This window comes from Andrena cerasifolii, chromosome 11 (genome assembly GCF_050908995.1).
Source record: "Andrena cerasifolii isolate SP2316 chromosome 11, iyAndCera1_principal, whole genome shotgun sequence".
Lineage (NCBI taxonomy): Eukaryota > Metazoa > Arthropoda > Insecta > Hymenoptera > Andrenidae > Andrena > Andrena cerasifolii.
In genome coordinates this window covers 8,780,046-8,806,370 of record NC_135128.1, presented here as the reverse complement: position 1 = coordinate 8,806,370, position 26,325 = coordinate 8,780,046, and the positions used below count along the sequence as shown (strand labels likewise).

The window sequence follows — 26,325 nt, the reverse complement described above, 5'->3', positions numbered from 1 at the left end:
AGCGTGCGGCCAGGCTAGCGAGGCCTCTATTTTCCGTCGATCCGACGTTATTCAACGGCCGCGATCGCTCGCGTTTCGTCCCGTCATCGCGTTAACTCTCGGAGCGCGGGCACACGTGGGACGCGTGCGGAACCACGTGCACGCTCCGCTGCATCGAGCGATAATATCGATTCGTCTTCGGTGCTGCACGTTGACAGGCTAATTCGAGGCTGTTGACAGTGCTGGGATAGATTTGACTGGGTAGTATCGCTTTTGCCGTAACCGAAACCTGTCCTTTAATCGGATTTCGCCTGCGACGTCTCGCTGCTCCGAGCTATAAGCAATCCCGCGGGGTCATTTTTGGAGCTCCCGACAGATCTTGAGTGGATCCCAGTCTCAGCATCTAATTCCGCCACTTTCGCTAGCAGCTCCAGCGAACTGGCAGTCTGAGTACTTAGTGCGTGAAAATAGTGTTGGTACCCGATTTAAATATCAACCCGATCTCGCCAGTTTAATTCTGCTCGAGGACACCCGATGAAAATACTTAATTGGTTCGCTCGCCGATTTAGTCTCGCTGATCGAATCCCAGCGATTTAGCGGCTCGGTGCCAGACGGTTGATCGACGAAATTCGGGGGTTGAAGCCGCCGGGCCCTAGCGGGGCCTTGTTGCACTTGTCAAGGAAGCTATTAAAAGAACAAACACCGCGCATACTTCCCTCGGAATGTCATTTCTTCGATCTTAACTATGCCACGGTATTGTCACACCGCTCGCGATCAATAGAGCCACCCCATTGGAGGATGAGGCGAACATTCGTTTAACCGAATGTTTAGCTTCTGCAGTATCCATGGAGCTCGAGGATAATTGCTTCTGCTGGAACTAGACGGAAGTTCGGTACCTCGAAGCCAGTTTCCATTAGGCGTTCCGTGCGATAATCGTTTAACAGCCGGAGATAACAGGCAAATCTTGCCTCCCAGAAGTTCTATCGCGGCTTCTCGGCGCGTTCTTTTTTTTTTTTTCTTGTTTCTGCCCGCCGAATAACAAGCTTCATGGGAGCGCAGGAGGAACGCTTTCTCTGGCACATTCGAGGCAGCTCGTGCTCTTCCACATCGGACACGGTTGTAGCGTCGTCCGTCAGTCAGCCCGGGCCTTTAGACCTTCCCGTGGAATAAGAAACATTAAAAAGTGTTTGAGGGCAAAAGCGAGTAAACAGTTGGTTATTTATAGCTTCTTGGGCTGCTGTGCCCTGGCGAAGTAAGGTGGAGCGAATAACGGGGAAAACCGCGAGGTTTCGTCGAGTACGTATGCTGATTATTGCCTCGCCGCATTGCAGAAGCATTTCGAACACCTTCGCGCGTTCAGCGACGCGTACTTATTAGCATATTCAATAATAATCGCCAGTTTCTACTCCATTTGTGCCTTGTTTATTCAGTCGCCGGGAGATTAACTATTCCCCCGATACTCGAATATTGGAGGCGTAAAAGAAATTACTCGGCGAGCTTGTATCGTATTTACGGCTGCGACGTATAAATAGCGTCTCCGCGGATGGACGGACAATCGTATCTAGAAAGAGACACAGCGCGCGAGCGCGCACCCGCCTTGATTACTTTGTAATAGCCGAACAGCGGCGAAAAAAGAGCATTTTCTAAGAGGAAAAATACCGCGGTACCGTTTCTGTACAGGCGCTTAACGACTTCACGCGCCCAACGAACTCGCGTCGGTAGCGGAGCGCCTGTCTGCGCGCGCGTGCGTTTCGTTTGTCCGATTCTCTGTTTACGAAATAAACGACACACCACCGTCCCGCGGCATTTCCGCGCCGGCAATTTCGGTAGGTGTCGCGCGTGGCGATAAAACAGAAAGAAGCGAGCGGAGAAGGAAGTATGGACGAATCGAAAGCACAGAAGTAATTGCGGCTAAGCGTCGTAAACAGCGCGGCGAGCAAACAACTGATACAGGCGCGCGAGCGGAATAAAGAACACGTTCGTTTTAAAGATTTCATTGAACCGCCACCGATAATGGACACCGCGCACACAAGCCGAGCGGCACGTCGGTGTTATCAAAAGAAACTATTGTCGGCTGTTGTTAACAATGCGTTGTTATTAAACCGCGCGTGTCCCCCGGTGACAGCGAAGACGCTTTGCGCCACGATACCAGCCGAGTTAGCAAATCGCAGAACCGAACTTTTGTTCTCACCGCGGGACAAGGCTTTTCGCACCTTCCCTCGGTCCCTCTCGACCTTGAGAGAAGCAAATCCTTCGCGCCGCACGCCCGCGATACTATCGCGTTCGAAGGATGCCGATTCCCTGGGAAACGCGATCTAGATTAATCCACGGTCGCTTCCGAGCGAGACTAGGGTAAGCAGGCCAGTAGATGGACGGATCGTTGGTTAATCGTTAATATCGAAAGAACCACAGTTTTAATCTATATTATTGTTTTTTTTTATTTTGTAGAAAAAACGTTTGTTGATTTATAAAACATTAATATGTTTATTGAAATTTTTTTTTGTACGCGGAAAAGTATTTATATGTACGGTCTTACGCCAGTTCGTGCTAGTCGTTCGATTCTTAGTAACCATTGCTCAGCGTATTCGTGCCTTCGAGTTAATAAAAAACGTGTTTGGACGTATTGTAAAGAGTTACAATTTATAAATAAACGCGTAAACGAAGAAAAATAAAACGATAGAACTTATAAAAATGACTGTCCATGTACTGGTATGCATTTTCTATCCTAAGCCCAGTAGATGGACAGAATAGAATTGAACCTTTTGAGCCGTTTTTTTTTTAATAAACAAAAAGTTTACACATTTAATTGTACGTAGGTGCCTTATTTTTCTTTTAATTTAGATGGCAAGCAATAAAAAAGATACCTTATATCAATATGCACATAATGATGTACATAGATAGAGCCTTAGAAAATATTAGAAGAGGAATGAGTGTGAGAAAAGCAGTCAAAGCATATAGAATTTCTAAATCAACATTGCATGCCAAATTATCAGGGAAGGCTCCCGAACATTGTAAAATGGATCCAAAACCTATTTTAACCGTAGGCGAAGCAAACCGCTTAAAGCAGTGAATTTTAAATAAAGTCAGGCTGGGTTTTCCCATGCATCCTGACGAAGTGAAAATGAAAAGAAACTTCACAAAGAAAATCCAGTAGTGTAAATAAAGTTTGTAATCCGTTAATACTACAATAATCAAGTCTAAATAGCGAAGAAGATGGAAACAACGAAATTTCACTGTCTTTAATAGTTGAATCTGTTAAAGAAACTAGTCAAATTTTATAATTCCCTGTTAAATTATGTTATTGATTAGAGTAAACGAAAGAAAGTAATAAATTATATAAGCACACAATATTTCTTTCCGCGTTGCAACGTTTTGGCTGGACTAAAGTGACCAGATCTATTATGTTAGAATGTTGGATATGTAAAAAGAAGTTTACCACATTCGTAACGACATTATTTTCTTAGTTTATTTAATTATATAATAAAGACATACTTCTGATAAATTAAAACAAAATTAAAAACACTTTTTTCATAACAAAAAATTAACTACATAGATCATAGAGTATCAAAAATAAATATATTGACATATATTTTTACTTTGTGCCACTACGAGAATGTTGAAAAGGTTACATGTCAAATCGGGACAGTCCTCTACACGATCCAGGACGTCTGATCACTTTAGGATAGATATAACCTCACCTTATTTGCACTCTGGGGCCATAACCTGTTGCACAGTTTTCAGACAATGAAGACTGCATACGCTTTTAATTTTGATGAAATAATCTATATTTTAACAAAAAAAATGCCTTAATCCAGGTAGCTAATAAGCCTTTTATACGTCTAGCCACACACCCGTCCATCTATTGGTTCTAAACTGTCCATCTACTAGCCCTATAGTCCATCTACTGGTGATGCGTTCTATAAGTAGATTTTTCATCATTTTATGCTTAAATACATAAATTTTTTTAATTACAGTAATTTTTCTCTTCAAATTTATACATTTTTACGTGCAATGCCTTCGATTTTGTTTCTAATACAACAGATATTTCTAACAAAACACCTTGATGTAAACATCGGAATCCGCTAAACCGTCCATCTACTGGTCTCCTTACCCTACTATCGCGTTCGAAGGATGCCGATTCCCTGGGAAACGCGATCTAGATTAATACACGGTCGCTTCCGAGCAGGACTAGATATAGTTTACCGATCCTGTTGTTCCTTGACGCGCGCGTCGATCGACTCGTTATAATCGTAGCTCCGTTTGAAATCTAAATTTCCTCGCTCGGCTTTGCCCGCGTTTCGAGACGGTACGCCAGCGGTTCCATGACTCCTCGGAGATCCACCGCGCATTCCGCTCCGCGTGTATGGTCATATTATTGCTTTTCTATAAATAAAATCGCGCCCGTCGATAAAGCGGCTAGCGCGCGCGGCGTCGCTCGTTTAAAACGCGAGATTTACAGAGTTGCGTTATATAAATAACCACAATCACGGTCTGTGACGTTGGGCCGCGTGTAGCCGCCGCACACATTTGATCGTTTCCTTTCTCTTTTGTTTTCAATGAAGACTAATCGGTCGTTCCTGCGCCGCAACGACACCGCGGAATAAACGCGCCGCTTCGACGCTACTATGCCGGCGAATAATAATGAATTTCGACCTTTTAATATGCGGGCCCGGACCCTCTCCCATTCATTTACGACACCGCTGTTGTTCCTCTGCGTTTGTGTACAGTTTTTCGAATCGGCCAGTCGAAGACAGGCCGCCTTCCCACTGGCGGGGCCACTCCGATCCACGCGCGATACTCTTCGATCATACTCGCGAGATCGAGGAATGCGCGGGCCACGTATGTACGCTACTCCGTTACTTTCCTGAATGCTCGCCCATTGCCGAGATTAGAGTAGCGGCGTTACTCATTCGCCGACCTAATTGCACGCCGCGCGCCACAGAAGAAAGTCGCCAGCCGCGGCGCAGTTGCGCGGCCCTTGTTTATCCGGGCTCCCGAACGAAACTATTCGGTGTGTATCGCGCATGTTCCCCGAGTCACATAAACGCGCGCCACCGACGCCGCGCGCTCCCCGGGCATTTTGAAACTAGCACACACGGAATTGAAAGAAAAGAGGCAGGCCCGGTGAATGCGGTGCCTTGGAGGTTTCGTTTACACCCGGCTCGGTTGAATATCAAAGCACAAAAGGGGGCTTTAAGCGTCGCCGGGGCCGGTGTTGTTTCGAACGACCATCGCGGAATTAACGGCCGGGAGGCTGCGGAATTTTCGCCGTGCCGCCTCTCCCCCAGCCGCGGGTAAAAAGAAAGCGAAAGTGACGCGAGACGATTCGACATTGTGGCTTGGAAGCGTGCGCTCCGTTTCGCGTTGCGTGCCCGCGCGCTCCTGCCCACCAGCCACGGCCTGGCTGTGTGGGTGCGTTTAAACGCGGCGGCCACGCGACACGCACGGCGCGCCGGTAAAGTGTGTCTGTGCATGCTGGATTTCATTCCTCCCATCCGGTTAAAGCTGAACAAAATAAAAGGTGAAACAAAGCGGGGAGAGTACGTTTTCCGAGCGGAGTTTCATAATACCTTCTTGAATAGAGCCACCGGGATAGCCTTACACGCGCGCTTTATAATGTCGTTTGTGCGTGCGGGCGCAAACAAAGAGTTTACCTTGCTGCTTTTCAAGGAGTACCTACGCGGTGACACGTGCTTCGCTCCCCTAAAACCCCCGAGCCGCCTGTTTGCGTGTCGCCGTTCTGCCGATGCGTGAATTCATTTGACCACGTAAATACAACCTGCGGAGAGTGGCAGCGCCTGTGGCCGGAGATATCGCGACGGTGCCAGGAATGTAATTTCAGAAAAAAGGAACCACATGTCCGAGTCCGTGCCACGTGGTTCCGAGCGTGCCCCTTGCAATTAGACAAGTGGTATCGAACAGATTTGTGCAGGCATATGAAAATATCGAATTTCAAACGCTCCGCTTCGACGCGAGCAGCGGTGACTCATTTCCTTGTCGACGACGTGAATGCTTTCGACATGATCAGACTTTCAGTGTCGAGTGACAAGACAGGGAAACATTTCCACGTTTACAGTAACAGCCGTTTCCGAGCATTTGAAATTCCACCTCAGTGGAATCCGCTTGGGTAAAAAGCAGTGGCGGATTTAAGGAAAATGCACCAGGTGACAAACGCACCGAGGGGGCCTTTTTCGGGAGAATGAAGAGGTAGTTTAGTAAAAATCGGCGAAGTGTAGTAGTAACTACAGAAAAAAATATAGTTTGGATAAAATCATATATTTTTTTGACAATGAGGGCCTTTTGGGCAGGGGCCATTTTTCTGGAAAATGAAGAGGTAGTTTACTAAAAATGGGTGAAGTGTAATAGTACAGGAAAAAATATAGTTTGGATAAAATCATCATTTTTTTTTGAAGATGGGGCCCTGGGGGGCCTCCTGGCAGGGGTCATTTTTCAGAAAATTGATGAGGTAGTTTACTAAAAACGGGCGAAGCATAATAGTACAGACAAAAAATATAGTTTGGATAAAATCATTTTTTTTTTGAAGATGGGGTCCTTTTGGGCAGGGGCCATTTTTCCAGAATAATGAAGAGGTAGTTTACTAAAAATAGGTGAAGTGCAATATTACAGGAAAAAATATAGTTTGGATAAAATCATCATTTTGTTTTGAAGATGGGGCCCTGGGGCCTTCTGGCAGGGGCCATTTTTCTGAAAAATGGAGGGGAAGTTTACTAAAAACGGGCAAAGTATAATACTATAGAAAAAAAATATACTTTGGATAAAATCATATATTTTTTTGAAGATGTGGGCCTTTTGGGCAGGGGCCTATTTGTTCAGAAAAATGAAGAGGTAGTTTAAAAACGAGGTCAGTGTAATACTACAGAAAAAAATATATTTAGTTTGGATAAAATCATACTTTTTTAAAAAATAGGGCCCCGGAGGGCCTTTCCGGCAGAGGTTCAGGCGGCAACTGTTCATCGGCCGCCCGTTACATCCGCCACTGCTAAAAAGTTCCATTGATTCGTATATTTCGCGTAGTTTCGGGCGGAAGACTGTTCTAGATCGTTATTAGGCGAAACAGCAAGGAAATTTCGCAGCGGCCCGATAAAACACGACGGGCACGTGATCACTTCGTTATTTTTGGCTTATTGATTGACCAGGTATTCCCAAGTGGTATACCAACAGCGGTACTCGCGTCATCATACTTCAGGTATCAAGCGTTGATCTATTACATCGGCTAGATTAGTTTTCACCGTGTGCGGATTGCGAAATAAAAAAGTTTCGAAGCCCCCGGGATCCATTGCAAATTAGATCATTTGTATTCCTTGTTACACCGGTCCTCGATTCCTGTAACGCGTTATCCGTCCGTCCCTCTCCGCTCGCCCCTCCGCCCCGCGCGGAAAGGGCTCGCAAAAATGCCGAATATTACGGGAGAATAGAAAAGCGCGGCGGGCAGATGGGGCTGGCTTAAAAGTCCTGCTCGTTTAATATAACCGTGAATAATTGATCGTTGCAGCCGGAGCCGCGAGTCTCATTGTCAAGGCCGAGCTGTGCACGACGAAACTTCACAGCCGTGGCGCACGGGGAAAGTCGGTTTTCGTGTAACCGAGCGTGCGCGCACAGGCGGCAAAATATCCGCGGTGTCATTTGTATTCCGATTATTTGTGCGGGGAGCGTGTAATCGATTTGTCATAATGACGTGCACTTAAATTATCTACACGGATAGTAGTTATTTAAGTGTAAAGGGATTTATGGTCGGTACAACGTGTCGGTCGCGATATACACAACCGGGGCCCGAGCAGGCACACGCTCGTAAATCAAAAAGGCTAGAAGTTTGTTACACAGGGAAACGACCTTTTGACTAATGTACACGATTAATTCGTATTAAAGCAAACGCTTCGACTCGCCCGAAAGAAAGCAAACCTCCCCCCACCCCTGGGTCGTCGCGCAACGAATTCGCATCTAATCGTTGGCAGTCTTTAATCGCGGTGACGCAACGACTTCCAAAATCGGAGCCGCGCGGGATCGAAGAGAGTAGTGGAACGGTGTCGCGGGGTTCGGGGCCCATCCTTTTGCTCCACCAAGGTCGCCGCATCGCGATGCCGAAGTTTTAGAACAATGCAGAATGCAGGTTTAATTCGGTTTTCTTGATCTCAGAACCGGCTGGACGTGTTTTCTTCTGGGGGTACTAAGGGCCTCTTCATACCGTACACCGCGGCTCCTCGTGGCTTCGTAGGACGAAAGAGCTTCCTCGGTGCCAGAACGTTGACTAAATAGTCATTCGGTGATGCGCACCCGCTCCGAGCGTTTGCCAGGCGCGACTTAGAATTCTTTCAGCTTCGACGAAAGACAATGTCGCTGGTTATGACGACAGCTTAAAATGCAGTCGGCCACTGAGATACTGGCTCGGGAATTACATGCGCGGGGTCTTATCGACTTGCACACAAGCGGGAGTCCACTTTTACCGCGCGCGTACGCGACACGCGTGCATTTACGCGCGTTGCACGTGCTGGGAGCGCGACGCCGCGTCCTCGCGAGGAGACTTCTTTCGCGATAGTTGCATTTGCATGTATGCCGTGGGAAATATATCGCCGCGATGCGGATCCCGTGGAAATCCATGTTCCAGGCGTATAGCGTCCTTCTCTTCGCAGCTCGGCGAATTTATTTCCGCGCCAGCGAATCCTCGGTGACAATCCAGGCTGTCTTCGTGGTAATTGATTAATTGAACGGGCTTCGGTCGTTCGCAGATTTAACCGAGTCATGCAATTACCTGAAACGAGGATTTCCTGTTTAGGCCGCGGAGCCAAGTGGGTGTTCGTAGATACGTGCCTATTCGCGCTAGTATCGCCGGGAATTATTCATGCATACTCCGCGGCGAGATCTGGATCCGAACGACTTTGAAGTTTCAAGATCACGTGTGACTGTTCGTTTCGTGGGCAACCCGCGTGCGCTCCGCGCTAAACCCAGTCCAGCGCGATACTCTAGCTGATCGCCCGGCGGAAATTATTCCAGATACGCTTTGCTTGATATTATTTACGCACGGGGTTCAAATAACTTCGTTATTGATCCCCTTTTTCCGTGCGTAGTATCAACACGCATTCACGTCCGCGCTGGAAATTAATTATAATTTATGTTTACATCATTACGTCATGCTTCCAGCGATGATGTATCTACTTATTAGTTTTTCGTCCGGACTTTAATCGCTTATTATTGCGTTCGCGTTGGAGGATCGGGAATTCTTTCGCGAATTTCTGTCCCGTGCGTTTCAACGAAGAGCAGGGGCTGCGAATTGTCATTCGATAGGTCAGTCACCTAGCTGATTCCGTTCGTACTTGCTGCGATATGGCTGAAGGGGTGTTCCTCGGGATCGAGTAATATATAATATATGTGGCCGATCTAACCCGGCACGCCGTATTGTAAGATTACGTAAATCACGTTAAGGAGCACCTTGCCTGGAAGGAATCCCATATATTATTCCGCTCCTAATATGGCCGTACGTGCGTGCATCCCTGATGGTTCCCGTTCCTTCAGATGACACGATATCAACCCTGCCTCTTGCCTCCTTGGAACGCTTATTTCCGGTTTACATCTGTCGTATACAGCTGCCTAAGTCTGCGCCAGGGGAGACTGAAAGTTTTCTAACCCTCTCCTCGGCTCTCGCAACTATTACTTCGGGATTTTAATTAAAACAGCATCGCGCACATAACTGTTAAGGAATTTCGAGATATTTTCTAGAGGAACGCGAAGTTTCCAAAAGTACCTTGAAAAATCATCCAGCAAAGTTTCTGGAGGTTAATTTCGGGAATTTTGTTATTGCTCAGCGCAGCAGAGTTTCAATGTCTTATTCGGGTTTATTGGTTTCTGCATAGCCCTGGTGAAGTCTTGGAACTGGGCTTGAGAACCTCTGTGCAGGTCTTCCAAGCGTGAACCTCCACGAAAGGGTTAAAGGAAGGGCGTGTAACTCTCCGTTATCTCGCCGTGCTTCCGTCGGGGGTTGAACGCGCACAGTGGGGGTGGTTTCTCAGCGGGAACAAGGGGGAACGGCAATGGCAAAAGGGACTTGAGGGCCAGTGCTCTGAAGTTAAAAGAGGTCCGCAACATTTTCATGATTTTCCCAGGCTAATTGTTATGCATGGCGCACATCCCGACCGTTTAGCCTTTAAACTCGACGCGACCTCCCTCTTTCTTCTTCGCGCTCTCTTTCCCACCCTCCCTGCCATTCGGCTCTATCTCGCTTCGCGAGCATTTCCTTTCTCCCTTACAAAATACCACCGTCAGAGCACCGCCCATCGCAGTTTTCTGAGCTACGTCACCGAACGTCACGTTCCTCTTCTCCTCGCACAGCGTAGCACTCGCGCGACTCTCCTTTCTTCTTCTTCTTCTTTTTTTTATTTCTCCTCACAGCAGCGTGATAAGGACGCGCACGTGCTTCCGCACCCTCGCAAGGGGTGCCTTCTGGGAGAAACCGATACCGCCCGGGTCACGGGCCAACTGTCTGTAAGAGTTTCAGGAGCAACCGAGCTCCCCAAAAGTTTCGGCTTGCTGGGAACAGTGGCCAAATTTGATTGAATACTCGGCTGCGCAGATTACTCGCGATTATTTCCTCCGACGTGCTCGGTGTTTTAAACGAACCCGCTGGTACCTATCTGCGTAGCCTTGTTTTCACGTAGAAACGGAGAAACGGGAACTACTCCCGTCGAGGGCAAAACTCGGCAGGGACTCTGGGAATCATCTTTTTGCTTATTGTCCCACGAAGGGTTCGTAGGTACCTAGCGCTGGGAATTTATGGACGCTGGTCGAGGGTACACCGAAGTAACGACAGCAGAAGTTGTAAGGAGGTTGGGCATTAGTCATAAGTGTTGTTTGCTTATAAAGTACACGCAGCAACGTCAAACCACGTAACCCGTGTGCTATCGATGCGGGCTCTCGTGTAGGGCTTCGCCGATCTTTTCCTTGTCGAGTGCGAGCCAGCTATCACGCGAGCCTCCGCCGCAGTCGATACACTTCGTGGCCAGCAAAGACGCGTAAAATGGTAATAGCGGTATCGGCGCTGCGCCTATTGTACGTACGCTAGCTCCACTTTCGCCTGGCGCAATCACCGACGCAGCAGAATTTTATGTAACAGTTCCCACAATTCTACTCGATATTTAGAAGATAAGCGATTACGGTAGTCATCCTCCGCAATTTCAATCGTCAATTCCACAAATAGGCAACACTGGCCCTGATTCATTATTTTTAGTACAGACGTCAGCACTGTAGTTTACCTGCCGGCTATACAACAGCGTAAGTCTCTCATTCCCTTTGCACAGTTGTGAGCAGCGAATGCTAAGTTTAGCGTGTACCAGCTAGCTTGTCGTCAATAGTAAATGACACTCGGATGCGGTAGTTTACCGTGGTGTAACGATGACGATTTGTGACGTTGGCGCGATGCTTACGAGAACAATGAGTCTGATGCGCGATCCGTTATCTTTGCGAAGAAGTGCATTGCACCGTTGTTCAGCCGCGATAAAAATCGTCAGCCGATCGTCACCGAAATATCCAGTACCATCTTCTTCGACTTCAGAAGTTTCATTGCCACGATACCTCGTGGCCGTGTCCTCGTTCATTTTCAAGAATAATTATCACTCTCGAAATTCCTGCAAATTTTAAATCCCGTTTCCCATACGCGCGTGTTCGAGGGCGTGATGCATCGCACGGCGCGTCGCCGAACGACAATTCGTGACGGAGGTGCGACAGTAAGAAGAAGGGTGGCGGCGTCCTACCGCCGCCGACGCGAAGACCTTGTACCAGGGGGGAAACAGCCCCGGGGAAGGGTTAAGCGTGTCCGGTCGGGAAATAACTTTCTTACCTACTTACGCCTTCATCTCCTGAGGGCAACTAACTGCGAAACGTCTCGAAACTCTTCGCTTCCTATCGCATTGTGACGCCGCGGAAGCCTGCCTCCGCCACAGAGAAACGAGATCCCTGTCTCACGTTCGCCAGACCGCGACCCCCGGACAAACTTCACGGCGTCTTCCTCGTCCTCGAAATTGCGACGCTCGCGTCGGATCTCGCCGCGCGAAGCCTCGATATTATTTCTTTTCGCCCGGCGAATCTCTCCTCTTTATCGCGCCATTAAGATTCAATTAACGCCCAATTACACTTTCCCGCGGCGCGGCAATCTCGCCGAGATAACCGATATTAATTCCCCCGGCGTGAACAAGGTAATTACGAATGTATCGCGACTGGATTCGCGATAGCGGTATCGGTACCGAGGCGCGCGATCGAACAAGCAATAACTCCCATCGCCACTTTTCTGCTCCGAGGGGACAGAAATTTTTCTCCGCTGGTTTAGTACTCGAGCTCTGATACAGCTCAACCGTATCTGATCCGCGGCTTTTCCCTCCGCTATCCCGGAAACCGTGCCTCGTTTGAAAAAGCGTCCAGTTGAACGCGAAAGTCGGTGGACGCACCCGTTACATCGATAACCAGCAGTTTTCACTTGGTTGCTGGAATCGCGATCGGGGGGAGGGGGACGGCGGCGGCGTATACGGGGGTTGACGGGTGGCAGGGTAGCCGGGTCGCGGGACACGCAATCTTGCCGCTGTATTGGCCATTGTTTATTCGTACTTGCATGCGCACTTACGTGAATGCAAACGGACACTCGCGTAACGAACCGTATTTTCTAGCGTGCCGCGGCCGGCCAATATCTGACGGCGTGAAGCACGCACGCGTTACCCCACGGCAGGGTGGAAAAGTAGCCGCGGCTGGTGTTAAGGCCGATAACGGCGTGTTTAAACGAAACTCCGTTCGTATCGGTGGCCTTCGGCCGACGCGTGCGTCGTGTCATTACGCGCTGATACAGGATTAATCGGGCCACACTTCGCTGGCCGCGGTAAACGAGCCCGTCTTCTTCGTAACGGGTGGACGCGCAGCCGACATTCGGGATCTGTCGCGGGGCTGGTAAATAATCTGTCCCGCGTTCGACACCGAGACAGCGGTTAACGTTGTCTTAGCTACGTTTACCAATATCGACTTGCGTTTGTTCCCCAGGCGTCGGTCTCTCCCTTGCTTACCCATGAATGCAGAATAAACCAGGACAGAGACTCTTGCTGAATAATTGACGCGCTAAATATTTCAGGCTCCTTCGTCCCAATTTGGCTTCACGATCAACCAAGCGAACCTGACTCGGTTCCACGACCGATCTGGTCGAATAAAATTAGCGTTACACGGTTAAAGGTCAATTTACAGAGGCACCGACACGGCAAAAATCGGCGAGCATAGCGAGTAGCGGCGTCTAACGAAAATTAACTCGGTGGACAGCGATCGATAGGTTCCTCAAAGAAAACTATTTCTGCCAAGTATCAAGCCGATACGCGTACTGCTAGGGTAGTTACCGGGTGAACTGTCAATTTCCAGTTTAACCTCCATTACTTTTGTTCCAGCGAATAGAAACTTATAAAAAAAAATCAGAGAGGTTCTACCTAGTGGTGTACATGTCTGTGAATTTTTTCAGAATTTTCAGCTGCAAAGCCGAATTTCTAAAAATTCACGAAGTTTCAGAATGCCGATTTCGTATTCAAATTATCAAGCGACCAGATTTCTATTTTTACAGCTCTCGCTCCAGCTCGTCGCTTACCGATTTTTCCACTAGGATCGTTCCACTGTGGGTGGCTGCATAAATTCACCTTACTTTCTTTTGTGGCGTCTATTCGCGCCGGCAGTTGCGAACTATTTCGACTGCTGTCTCCGATCCGTCCCTTTCATTTTACGATCCGTTCGGAGGCGCTGCTTTCGCCCGAGGCTCGGTAGCAATTTGCGAGCATCCTCGAGCCTCGGAGGTGTGTATCGGTACAGTTCGCTTGGACGCACGGACGTGTATCTTGAACCGTGCACACATATTTCCTGGTAACCCGTGGCATTGCGTGTTTCGATAACGCGGCCAGCCCAGTCGGCCACGGTATTTTATGCCCCGCCGCGCGCCTTCCCTCCTCGCCGGGGAGCTCTTCCTTTCAGCGCGATATCTTCGGATTTGCACTTAGGTGAAGGTGACCGCCCACATGCGCTCCACAGACTTTACCTCAGCATTGGCGATCGGTGACGCGATACACTCGTTTTACTGTTATTACGTACGCTCTCGGGCCAGCCAGCTCGTATCCTCGCGACTTTACAGGTCTGATAAAATCTGCGGGGAATGACGAGTGGCACAATTAGCGATATAACTACCGTACACGCGCCTGCGGCTCCGCCGCGCCGATTCCCGCGGAAGGGAAGCCAGCCGGCTTCGACGCGTCCACGCGACGTATTCTTACGCGCGTTTACGGCCGTTGTAACGCGAGTTCCGCCCCGGCGGAACGGTGGTCGCGATCGATGATAAAGGATATGATTATCTCATAAAGGGCCAGAGCGCCGGGCGAATTGAAAATTTTGTTTGAAACACGATTCCGCGGCCGGAAAATACGAGACGTAGCGTCCGCGGATGTGTTTTAAGACGAGGACACAGGCGCGAGCGATGCAGATCAAAGGAATCGCATTTTTAATGATGTAACGGGATCGTTCCGCGATTCTTTACGCGGCGTAAATGAATAAAAATAATATATTATCACCGGCGGGGCGGCGCCGCTTTATCCAGCGCGCGTGGCGCGTTTAATCTGAAATACAGTATTCTACATACCTGCGTACCAATAATGATGAATTCCTCGCGTTGTTGGCGTTCAGCTGATTGCAATACGCTACGTAACGTCCGTATAAACCTTTGATGCCGCCGCGTTACAATCAATTAATTGCGCCTTTTAAAATTCTGATTATTATCGATGATTTTGGCGCCGCGCTGGATATTCATCTCGGCCGTATCAAAATTGCGTGAGAATTCGTGTTTTCGCGATCGCCGCCGCCCGCAACCGGCAAATTTTTGATAATTTACTAGCGCTATTTCGCGCGCTTTATATTACCGCCCGGGATGCCCCGGGAGCGTTAATAATCGAACAATTAAAATCGCCGGGAATCGGTGCGCGAGTTAACAAAGGGAGGGAAAAATGAGATAAAATATCGGTCGGTCCGCGGAGCGAATCACAGTTTCGCCCCCTAAACAACCATATTCTAATTCCACTGCCGCGCGTACGGGTGTATCGATCGCGAACTCGACGTGCTTGATATCGTAAACCCATATCGGAGGCTTTAGTTTGTCCGTTGCTCAGCTTTACACCGATCCGCGGACAACGATACAGAGGCGTTGATTGTCCATTCGCACATCGCTTTCTCCGAAGGGAAAGAGGGAATCTATCTCCTGCAGATATTCAATTCGTGCCTTGAAACTTAACACCTGCTTAGTGCCTCGCTCGATGCTCGCCTCCCACATTTCCATTCCACATTTATCTCCGCCATTCCTGCAAAAAGTTTCCTCCGTCCGTATCCGCGCGAAATTCGCGCACCGCCAAGGCGATATTCGGTGCTGCGAATCGACTCATCGATCCAGTTTATCAGACGCCTCCTAACCGCGATATTTCCCACGACAAATCATCCGGCAACTTTCCCTGCCCGTATCACCCCTGACTTTTCGTTCTTTTTCTCTTACCGTCTATCGATTCCGCTGGAGCCGAAGTAGAAAACGCTGCCGATACCTTGAAAGCTGGTATCGGCGAGCTAAAGCCGCGGAGAACTAAATCGTGTGCCCGTACACACGCCGTGCAAATGCACACCCTTCCAACCCCTAATGCCAATGACCTGCTCGCTTATAGGCACAAAGTCCTAGCTATATCTGACCGTCTGTATGTTACCTATTCTTAGCACGAGGAACTCTCCATATGCATAGTGTATGTACATATACGTACATAAACGTATATGCACTGTTACATGCGCGTCTTCGGCCGCGGATCTTACATGGGACGCGTACACAGGGAACCAATAACGAGCATATTTCGTTTAAGGCGCGGACTATTGCTAGAATATTAAAGGCCCGATCTATTCTCACGCGGATATTATATCTCCGACCGTTCCGCGGGAACGTGCCCGGGTATCCGAAAGCGCTTAGGTACAGTTTTAATTAATTTCCTCGATGCCCGGGATGCCTGTTGCCCCGTACAGTTATTACGCGTAAAGTGCAGGCGTTAGTGTTCGCGCCGCTTCCCTCAGCATCGGCAGCCTCGCGAAATGGAACGTTAAATAATCGGCTAGCAGCGGTGACCATTATCCGCCGTAACGAGCGCGTTTCGCGGTTCATGAAAGAAACTGCGGTGAGTTAAAGAAGCAGCAGGAAGAGAACCGTCAGGGCCATTTGATAAGCAACCGTGTTCATTATTGCACATTAGCCCAGTTATCGTCACGCCTTCCTCTGCCTCGTTCTCGCCTCTGCCTCTGTCTTCCCTCCATTATCGTCGAGCTTTATCTAGCGGCGTCCCCGCGACGCTGATACGTAGGCAGAAAAATGAGGCTCGCCTGTGCGCGGAGCCGCAAAAATCGCTCGGAACTGGAGCAAAAAGATCGCTTCCTTCGTCCTGGCTGAGAATAACTCGAGGATGCTCGATGCTGTTGTAACTCTCCCTGGTCCCCTCGCTAATTAAAAGAATGCTTCTGAGACACTGGGACGCGTAGGGAATTTAGCGCAACGTTGCTACCACCGGCGTAAAAAGTGTGCCTACCGCGACGATCATGGAATCGCACGTACAGGCCTGAGCGGCGTGGAACGAGGCTCTTCCGACACTCAATAAGGTGCACACGCTCGGAAAGGGTGCGAGCGGATGAGCGGGGCGGTGAGCACGGGGACGCCAGGTTTAATGAAAACAATCCTAGTTTATAATCCACAATAAGTCTGCCGCCACGAGCCCCGCCGAATTTCTCTCACCTCGATCCAGCCAGTGGGTTGCAGAGGTAGGGACTCTCCCGAGGAGCCAGCTCGTCTCGCGCCGGCTAGGACCTGCGGGAGGAGCGAGTCGGCGGCTATGCTCCGCGCGGAGACGAGGGGGTTGGCTTTAACGCGAGCTCTGGAGAGGGTCGAGGAAGGAACGGTGTGCAAGGTGGGTGGGAGCGAGAGGAACAGCAGGCGGGTGGATACGAGGAGGACGACTGTCACGCGAAATGAGGTGCACGGTGGTGAAGAGACGAGACGAGGGGTGACTAAGGGTAGCGCAGAAGTGAGAGACGGCGCGCACCCCTTCTCAGGGGCTATTAGCAGTTTAGCTTCTACAAAAGCCTTCTAATTGTACACGAAATTTGCTCAGTCTACCGTCGACGATATACCTTTCTCGCTATGACGAGAGAAAGAGCGTGTATACGTGCCCGCCTGTATACGAACTGGATGGGAAATAGCCGTCGGAATGGAGTCGGCTCGTTCCTCCGACGTTTGTTAATTTGCCACGCGAGCGCATTACGAGCCGCTTGCCGTTCGTCTCCGCCGAGCAGAAATGGGAAAAGTCGCGGTTGTTTCCCGCGGTCCGATGGATATAAATACTTACCGGGCTCGTCCAGTTTACCGCGAAGTCGGTAAACGAAGTCCGGATACCATTAGGGGAGAAGAGTGGGGCATTGAGAGGAAGCTAAACTTCGCGAAGACCTCGATTTAGTCGGCGCCCTTTCCAGGGAGGTTCTATTTAAACGGGGGAAGCCGAGACGGATCCCGCGACGCAAAAAGATAGCAAGTGGTCGAGATTTGACGGTTTTTTACGGACACCCGCGATTCCGTGCCCGGTCATTACCATTAGAGCGAGGATCGAGAATCCGTGGAGAATAGTAGCGGGTGAAAGAAAAGGCGGACTCCGGGATTCAGATTTTTCATTAAGGAGACGTCGACTCAGCTATCCGCTCGCCCTCTCGGATATAGGAGGAGGGGGTGGGGACCGAAGCAGGCGATAGCAAGAAGGGGAGGACGGATGGCAGAGGACGGCTGCAGACTCGCGGTATAATATGGTGGATTAATACGCGCAAAATCTGCCACCTAAAAGTTATTAATGACTGCCACGCCGGTGGCTCGCCGCGCGACGCGTCAAAGATTTTATAAAGGAGGGGTTTCCACCCTCCTTTCTTCGTGCCACCCACTAGCGTGACGCGTCCATTCCTCAAGGGCGCTGAAAGAAAAGATCCCGGAAAGCCAAAGTTGTCAGCTGGTTTGCCAGGCTTACGGCTCCCTTTTTCCCTATTTTTTTTTTCCCTCGTGCACGCGTATATATTGTCAGCGGCGTCTGCAGAGGGACGCCCTTAGAATCGATCACCTATCGGGGTGACGAAAATACGCGTCTTCATTATTAATCTTGATCGATATGATTGGAAGCTTGTTAGTAGCGCTGTCTCTGGTCGTATGCATTTTCAATGAAGACGAGACCGAGGGCATGCGTCTTAGGGGTTATGATACTACAGGGTAGGGTGTGTCAATTTTATGGGTAAATTTAAAAATTTTCAAAAATTTAGAATGAATGGTGGCAAACTAATGCTGTTTTTAATCCCGAATCTGAAAGTATCTTCAGAAATTGATTTGAGCAAGGTTTAGCTACTTCAGATCACAGTTGAGAAAAGTGAAAATTAAGTAAGATTTAACTACAAACTACATATTCATATACTGCTTAAACTGAGTCTTGCTTATATAAAAGCATGATAAAGAAAATAAAAATATGTGGAAATTAGTGTTTATTACATTCGCGTGAAAATGTATGGAAATGGGTATTTATTACAAAATGAAAATATATGTAAATTTAGCAACAGATCTAGCCATATGTCGTTTATGTAGTAAATTTAATGCTATTTAACAAAGTCCACCAAAGAAGCGACATCTTGTTTGCTTCTGTTGCGGTTCAAAGCTCAACTATTAAATTTTTTAAAATAAATTTAATAATTTTCGTATTTTTCTATAATTTCAAATGAAATTCCAACTAGGTAAATAATGTATTGCACAAAATTTAAAGGTAGCGGTTAATTTTAAACCTGAAATCGTACCGTTTTCTCACTAGTCGTTTTTAAAATTAAAACATTCAAAAAATTGACACACCCTACTACAGGGTGCTCTTGAAAGTCTTAAAACATTCGGTCGTGACGCATTTGTTAATCGTAGGTACTCAACAATTTTACGCAGCATTCACCGCAAAAGTAGCTTTCATTAAAATATCGAAGCAGATTCTCGCGGTTGGCCAAAAATATTCGCAAAACCACCCCTGCACCATCCTTCCATAAGACGATCGAACGCGAGCGCGCAAGGGGATGAGAGGTTAACAAAAAAAGGGCGAGCGCGTAACAGAAACGATGCTGGACGAGGAGGTCGCAGCGGCGAAGTAGGATTTGCAAGGGGTTGCCGAAAGGGGTCGAAACGGGGGGGGGTGCAGATTTGAACAAGAGCTCGGTTGCTATGCAAATTGGAAAGATAATAATCGATTGTCGGAGGATGGTTGCGTTGATGGGCTCGCGGATGAGCACAGCACACCTCCCCACCTGGAAAACACGCTGATCTCTCCCCCTAGCCCACCCACCCACCTCTTCCCTCCCCTCTTTTCGCTACACCCCTTCCGTCCTCGTATCGCCCATCCCGATCTCCCTCAAGGGAAATTATATAGTCTGCCCTCGGCGTGCCCCCTGTCCCATAGACCGTCAAATACCTTACCTGTCCCGTCTGCATTCATCCCCTTTCGTGTCTCGTCCCTATATCGGCACCCGGAGAACCTGACTGGACGCTACGAATTTTTCGGACACCTTCCACGGCCCAGCGCGCTCGTAGCCGTCAGGAATGGCCGCGATTTTTCACGCGATATCGAAAACATTATCGCCCCCGAGGTGAAACTGCTCGACGCCACCGGGGGATGGGATCGCGCGAGGATCTTTCGCCACGCGGGGGAAGGTGATTTAACGCGGAGGCGTCGGAGGAAATTTATTCTTACGCTGCTTGGGAGCGCGATGACTAATGGTGTTTGTATATTTTTTAAATTCATCGGCGTAATGAATGCCCGTGTAATCGAATCGGAAGAATCGGGGGTTCGGCAGGAAGGAGAGCGTCTGCTAATTGAAGAAAACCCCCGTTGTACATCAATCATCCGGGGGTTGAAAGATCGCGCTTCACCGCGACTCCTTCCCTCCGCCTGTCGAAAATAAGAACCTTACCGTTGACCTGCTTCCGCGTTCTCTTCTAATCGCTTATTGTGCCGTGGTGATCATTTAAAAATTAGAACCGTGGAGTAAAGGTAGGTAAAAGTTCGCACTATGCGAATTTCATTGTTTGAGTTCTGGCAGTGGCCAATGGTGATTGACAATCAATTGTCAATCAAGGTAGAGTCACCAGTGTCGAATTGTGTACGTGTGCTTCGTTTGGTTTCGTACAATGGGATAAGTACTGAATTCGTTAGTTCTGATGTAATATTCTCATTTTTAGGAACCAATATTATTCCTATAAATTGATTAGTAAATATTTTAATTCATATGTTGTTTGAAAGAGCTGAAATTCTTCTATTTAAAAGTGCTAATAGAAGTTTTCAATTCTCCTCATAGATAACAGGATTGATTAAACAATGGAAAAGTAGCTGTGGGGGCAAAAGTTCGCACAATGCAAAATAATATGACGGATGTTAAAAATTCATTAAATTTATTTTATTTCTAATGTTACCTTGATTAGCACAAAATTAATTTTAAACTGTTACCACAACTATTGCATGTTGGAAAATAAAACACTTTTGTGGAAATTTCCCGTTCTGTTCTATTACCCCGTAACATGCGATCTTTTGCCCCGCATGTCGGGTTCGCATTTGACACTTTTTGGAAATATTTATTTTATATAAGTTGTGACAGGTAAATTTACATAAAATCTCTGCCTATCGAATAATAAGAGATCGTAGTCATTTCTCACAAAATGATACGACTATCAGTGTAATACCGAGAATTTTAGGGAAGTCTAAACTTTAAGTGCGCACTCTTGCCCCACAATACTCTATCGAGTTCTCATTTTTCCTTTAAATCGCTAATAGCAATATATTCCGCGAGACGGGAACGTTTGCGAGAAACTTGGGAAGGGTGGCGATGGTGCCAGGGGTTGAGAGGGGGGCGTTAAGTGGTTAATTCTCGATCCCCGTCGACGGGGAAAGAGGATCGGACGAAAAATCCTTAACGAAACATCTCGGGGCATAAATTAAGCTCCGGCGGGCGCGAGGCGCGTTGGAGCGGGTAAGTGCGAACGAAAGAGGCGAGTGGAGAACGCTTGAAAAAGTGGATGCCAAACGAGCGACGAAGGTCAGGAAAACAGAACACACGTTCGCACAAACGAAAGCGAAACGGGGGGGGTGGGGTAGGGTAACGTGAGAAGAGGGTAGGAGGAGGAGCGGAACAAAGGGCGGGAGTGAAGGAGAAGAGGGTGAGCAAGAGCGAGAGTTTCGTGTTTGCGCATATTCCTCGCAATATTCTCTGTTTATCTCTATTGCCCCTTGTTTATCCAGTGTCCGTCCGTCCGCCCGTCCTTCTATTTTCGTTCTTCGTTTTTCCTCGAGCCTGGGTCTTTGCGTGGCCAGGCTGTCGCTGCTGGCTACCGTCTGTCCTTCTCCTCCGCCCGACCAGGTACGATTGTCCACCTATTTGTCTGTCTCCTGTCTTGCTTGCGCTACCTTCTATATATTCCAAGCGGTGTTTACGTTTGAGATAAAACGAGGAACAAACAGCGGGCGTCGGGCTCTCATGGCCACCGTACAGTCTGTCAGAGCAGCTTCTAATGTGGTCGAGAAATCGAGGGAACCGTCGGTTTTGAGCGGTGTTCCTCTTCTTCGCGGCTTGGCTGCGTGGTCCCTGTAACCAGTTCAGTTGATGAATTCTTCAAAAGCTCTTTCTTTACTTCATTAACATTCCTCCGTCGTTCTCTGCTACCAGATGTACCCACGCGAGTATCCACGTATCAAGATCACCCTGTAGGGTTCTATGATGCAACGCAGACACGGAGATAGTACGTAACGTTTCGAATAACAGTCGCGTTGGAAGTTCGCCGATACCGTAACCAAGACTAAAGTCACCGTTAACGATCCGATCGCATTTTCGGCCCATTTCGGGGCAGGGATTTACGGAGATTGCGCGGCACATTTGCCTGTTGGGTGTAATGGAAAAACACTGGGCGATACACCCGAGTAGGAATCAGTATGTATTATACTGGAACAAATATTTTGTACGCGAAAGGTCGGCCCCCGATTCGACGCATTTGTACCTGCGTCACGTGATCCACCTTGTTATTCTCTATACGTCCTCCCGGATCCATCGACGAGCGAGAGACGGACGGGGCGCGCACAGAGAGAGGAGAAAACGACGAAGAGGAGGAGGACAGAGGCCGCGGTGAGTGCAGGGTCTTTGGGTACGGTAGGGAATTTAAAAAGAGAAAGAAACGGCCGGTACAACGCGCACGTTACAACGATTGTTTCCCTCCGCCTAGGGAGGCGGGCACGATACGATAAAATCGATCCTCCCGATTGGACTATCGATCTCGTAAACAACCGTCGAGTCTCTCGCCGGGTCGTATCGCGAAGAAAAGGCCGCCAATGAAGCCCCGCAGCGTGTTGATCCAATGCATTTACAATAACGACGTTGTTTATCTGTCCGTACGACAAACGACTGGGTTGCTCCACTAGCACCGCCGCCGCCAACCCCCCGGACGTCGAACCCCTTCTCTGTTCCCGCACCCCGACCCCAGCCCTGCCCTCCACCCATTTCGCCCCTATGCTCTGCCTCCTTCACCGTATCAACGTCGACCTCCTCCACTTTACCCCATTCATCTCCGTCTCTATCGCCACTCTCTGTCCGGTTCCATGTATATGCCCATCGTCGTTACATATTAAATACGAGGCTGCAACCTATACGCGCACAGTGGGGAAATTTCGCGATTTTATGGCCAAAACCACAAAAATAAATTTTTCAATTCGACAAAATAAATGCAAATGTCAATTGAAGAACTAATATGAGTATCAAATGCCACCAAATTTACTGTTAAATTTTTTAGTACAAAGCTCGTATAGACTCGCAAATGTTTATGTTCATGCGAGGTTAGACCGATCGCAAAGAATTAATCCAGATTTTCAAGTTGCTTCAAACACTTATATTGTGTTATCCAAAGATCTGAAAATAATTTCAAGGCATGGATTCAATTTCTGGTGGTGCGTAAGATATCTTTTTGTCCTCAAAATAATTATGTTTCGATTTTTAATACGTAATTTATACAATTTTTAAAGTAGTGTTTCTGAAATAACCTTTTCATATAAGAATCAATTTTCAATACATAAAATAGTTATCAATCCCATAATATACTGCAATGATTTTTATTCCTATTTTACGTTGGGCTATTTTGATTCTATAAATGCAATCTAACAAAGGAAAAAGTGTATAAATGTAAATAATAAGAAAATCTTTATCGTTCGTAATTTTTGTAAGTGTTGTTTTTCGGATAATTTAGTTTCTCATGTATTAGAACGTAAAAGTGCCGAATTTTATATATTAAAAATAAGTTTTGAGGTTTTGACCACGAAAATGGATATAGTTCTTCAATCGACATTTGTATTAAATTTGTAAAATTAAAAAATTTCATTTCTCTGGTTTTGGCCATAAAATCGCAAAATTTCCCCACTATGACGCGGCTCGAAACAGACGGTTTCGACTCGTCAGCGATGTGCTCGCGATACACGCCGAGGCACGTCTTACACGATCATTTGGATAATTAGTGGGTCAGACGGTGGTGGGTGGTAAGGGGTCCCTCCTTAAATTACGTAAGGGACATTCCATGCGAACTCGGACATATTTCGGAATAAGTTTTCGTAGATTGCTGAAATTTGAATATGTTGTAGTCTTTAGTGATATTTAAACGCACCTCAAAGGATTTTTCAAAATTCCGAAATCTGTTCGAGTTCGCATGGAATGTCCCGTAAGGCCTTTGGGGGGGGGGGGGGAAGGGAATTTCTTGTGTTTTCTTACAACGGGGCGGGGTGATAGGTAGCGTCTTACGTAATATTTTTTACCCTAATTTTCAATAAATACAAATTTTATCACTAATGTGCCAAAAAAGTAATTTTAGTAAATTTAAGTAATTTTAGTTTGCTAAATATAGCAAAATATCCCCGCGCTTCGCTTTGGGCCTAAGAGATATTAAGGACTCCATGAAAACACATTTCAGCCCGTTTCACCCACCCCCTCGGATTGGAATTTCAAAAAATCCCTTCTAATCAAGCACCTACGTCGCAAAAGGAATATACCCTCTGAATTTCATGTTTCTGGGGTCAGCGGTTTGGGCTGGGCGGTGATGAATCATTAACACAACGATTATATAAGTATAGATTTCCCGAAACTGAGTTAAACGAATTATATAAACCTCTAAAAGAATTTTAATAACTGAAAAAATTCTCATACCGGAGGAGGGAGGACATAAGAAATCGCGGAAATTACCCTTACGTAATTTAAAGAAGCCTAACTAGGTACACCAGTTACTTCATAAGGGTCGCTATGTGCGGTGAAACTTGTTCGGTTGATTTTGATATGAAAGATTGAACGCATCACAGTGTTCCGGATCGTCGGCGGTTTGGAGTTTAGGTGTTTGGAAAGATCTCGGTGGAAATACGGGGAAACGGGAGCACTGTCTGTGTGGCGGTGGGTTCCTCGGTGCAATAGGGTCGCAGGGGATCAGGGAAATGCAGAAGGTTACTAAGAGAGCCGGGGAACTTGTAGCCAACACATTGAAGTTTCGCAAACACACACGGACGCGCGTCCATAGACATTCCACGCCGGGCGAGCTTCTCTCATACTCTGGGGCAAGTATCGTCTGGCTAATGTAAAAAACATGGGTGCACACAACGTGTTGTGTGTTGCTTACATTGCGACTCTCCTTATTCCCGTAGGGTTAAAGCCAGGGGGTCGGGCTGGAGGAGGCAGCCGGGGCAAAGGGGGTGGGAGGGGGTCTGAATGATACCATGGGGTTAGCATTGTTTTGTGCGACGCGACCACTCAGACTCCTCGTCAAAAGGGCTGCTAATGTCGGTGCACGTCTACTGACGTCAATAACGTATGAGGCCAAATTGAAAAATTATCACACCAAAGCGAGGACCGTGGAGGACCAGCTGTTTAGAGAGAGGGTGGCCAAAGGTCCGGCGGGTAGTTGCGCGCTGGCCAGACAGCCTAATTCCAAGCAGCGCCGTTAAACCGTTGCGCAAATATCTTGGCGGATCCGATCGCTCGATGCACGATCGACATTCAATCGGTGGACGCCCGCAGAATTCCAGCACGCTATTATTCAGCTCAAATATCTTTAGACTCGGACGTTCGCTCCGTATTCCGTCGATATCTGTTTGTAAATTCACGCGCAACGTATCTGAGCTGCTGTGTGCACAGTACCCCCGGTATTGTCTGCAAGGATCGAGTCCTTCGAAATAGCTCGGTGCTTACATTATTAATTCCCGTGTCGCTCTGTTCAATCGAGCCTCCCCCTTCCCGCCCGCCCCTATCGAACCGTAACTACTTTGCTTACTGTAGCTACTTTACTGCTGCCTCCCCGAGACGCGTCGTCAATCTTTGTCCGACCTGAAAGACCGTCTCCAAGATGTCCCGCGAGTCAGCCGTGATTACTGCCATTTGTACCTCGCAGTGCAGTCGATAAGCTCTTTTTCCCCATAGAATGTGGCACTGTAATGCAAGGATCAATCATGAAACTGTTGCAAGTGTCGCGATAGCGCGGCGAATTAGCCAGCCGATTCGCGTTCGACTGGGGAAGAGGACTAAGCAGACCCCGGCGAGCGTGTAGCCGTGCACGATGCGTCGGAGAAAAGCTACTTTACGAGGGTGGCAGGTCTGATCGTCGGGTTCTACCCGCTTTCTTGCCCGGCGAATAATTAGAGCCGATAAGTCACAGCGCAACACCCTGTACCGCGGGGATGAGGCACGCCAGAGCGAGAGACGAAAGGGGGTAGGATTTGGGGGAGGGCGGTTCTGGGCGAAGTTGAAAGTTAGAATCGCGTCGGGGGGGTTGGAAATCGCGTGCCGATGCCCCATTACACGGACAGACTTAGCTTCACCCATAGTCGCGGTTCCTACTTTCGACTTGCTGGCTTGCAAGGGTGAAAACCACCCTGTATTCGCCCCCCTGCCACCTTTTACACCGCCACCCTCTGGTATCCTTCGTTCGTCCAATACGCCATCGCCGACGGTGTTACTATTTAGGGTAATTTCGCTTTCCGATAACCGTTATGCTAGCTCGGTCTCGATCGTGCTGGGGATCGATTGGATCGCCTGCTTCTCGTTGGTAATCGTTTCGATATAAGAAGACGGTAGTCCGCGTATATTTTAATCTTCTACGCGATTGGACGTCGCTGGCTTCTGCTGGAACTTCTCTTTTCTCACTCATATCCTGCGCCGTTGAGTGTCCTCTCCTCTTCCGCCGCATCTGCGCCAATAAATACA

The 26,325-nt window shown here is 48.1% G+C and overlaps 1 protein-coding gene across 32 annotated transcripts in view; it reads left to right on the top strand.

Annotated features, from left to right (window-relative positions):
* Foxp (forkhead box transcription factor P) overlaps positions 1–26,325 on the top strand; it is a 237,005-nt gene that overhangs the window by 29,177 nt on the left and 181,503 nt on the right. The gene's annotated exons all lie outside the window — the stretch shown is intronic.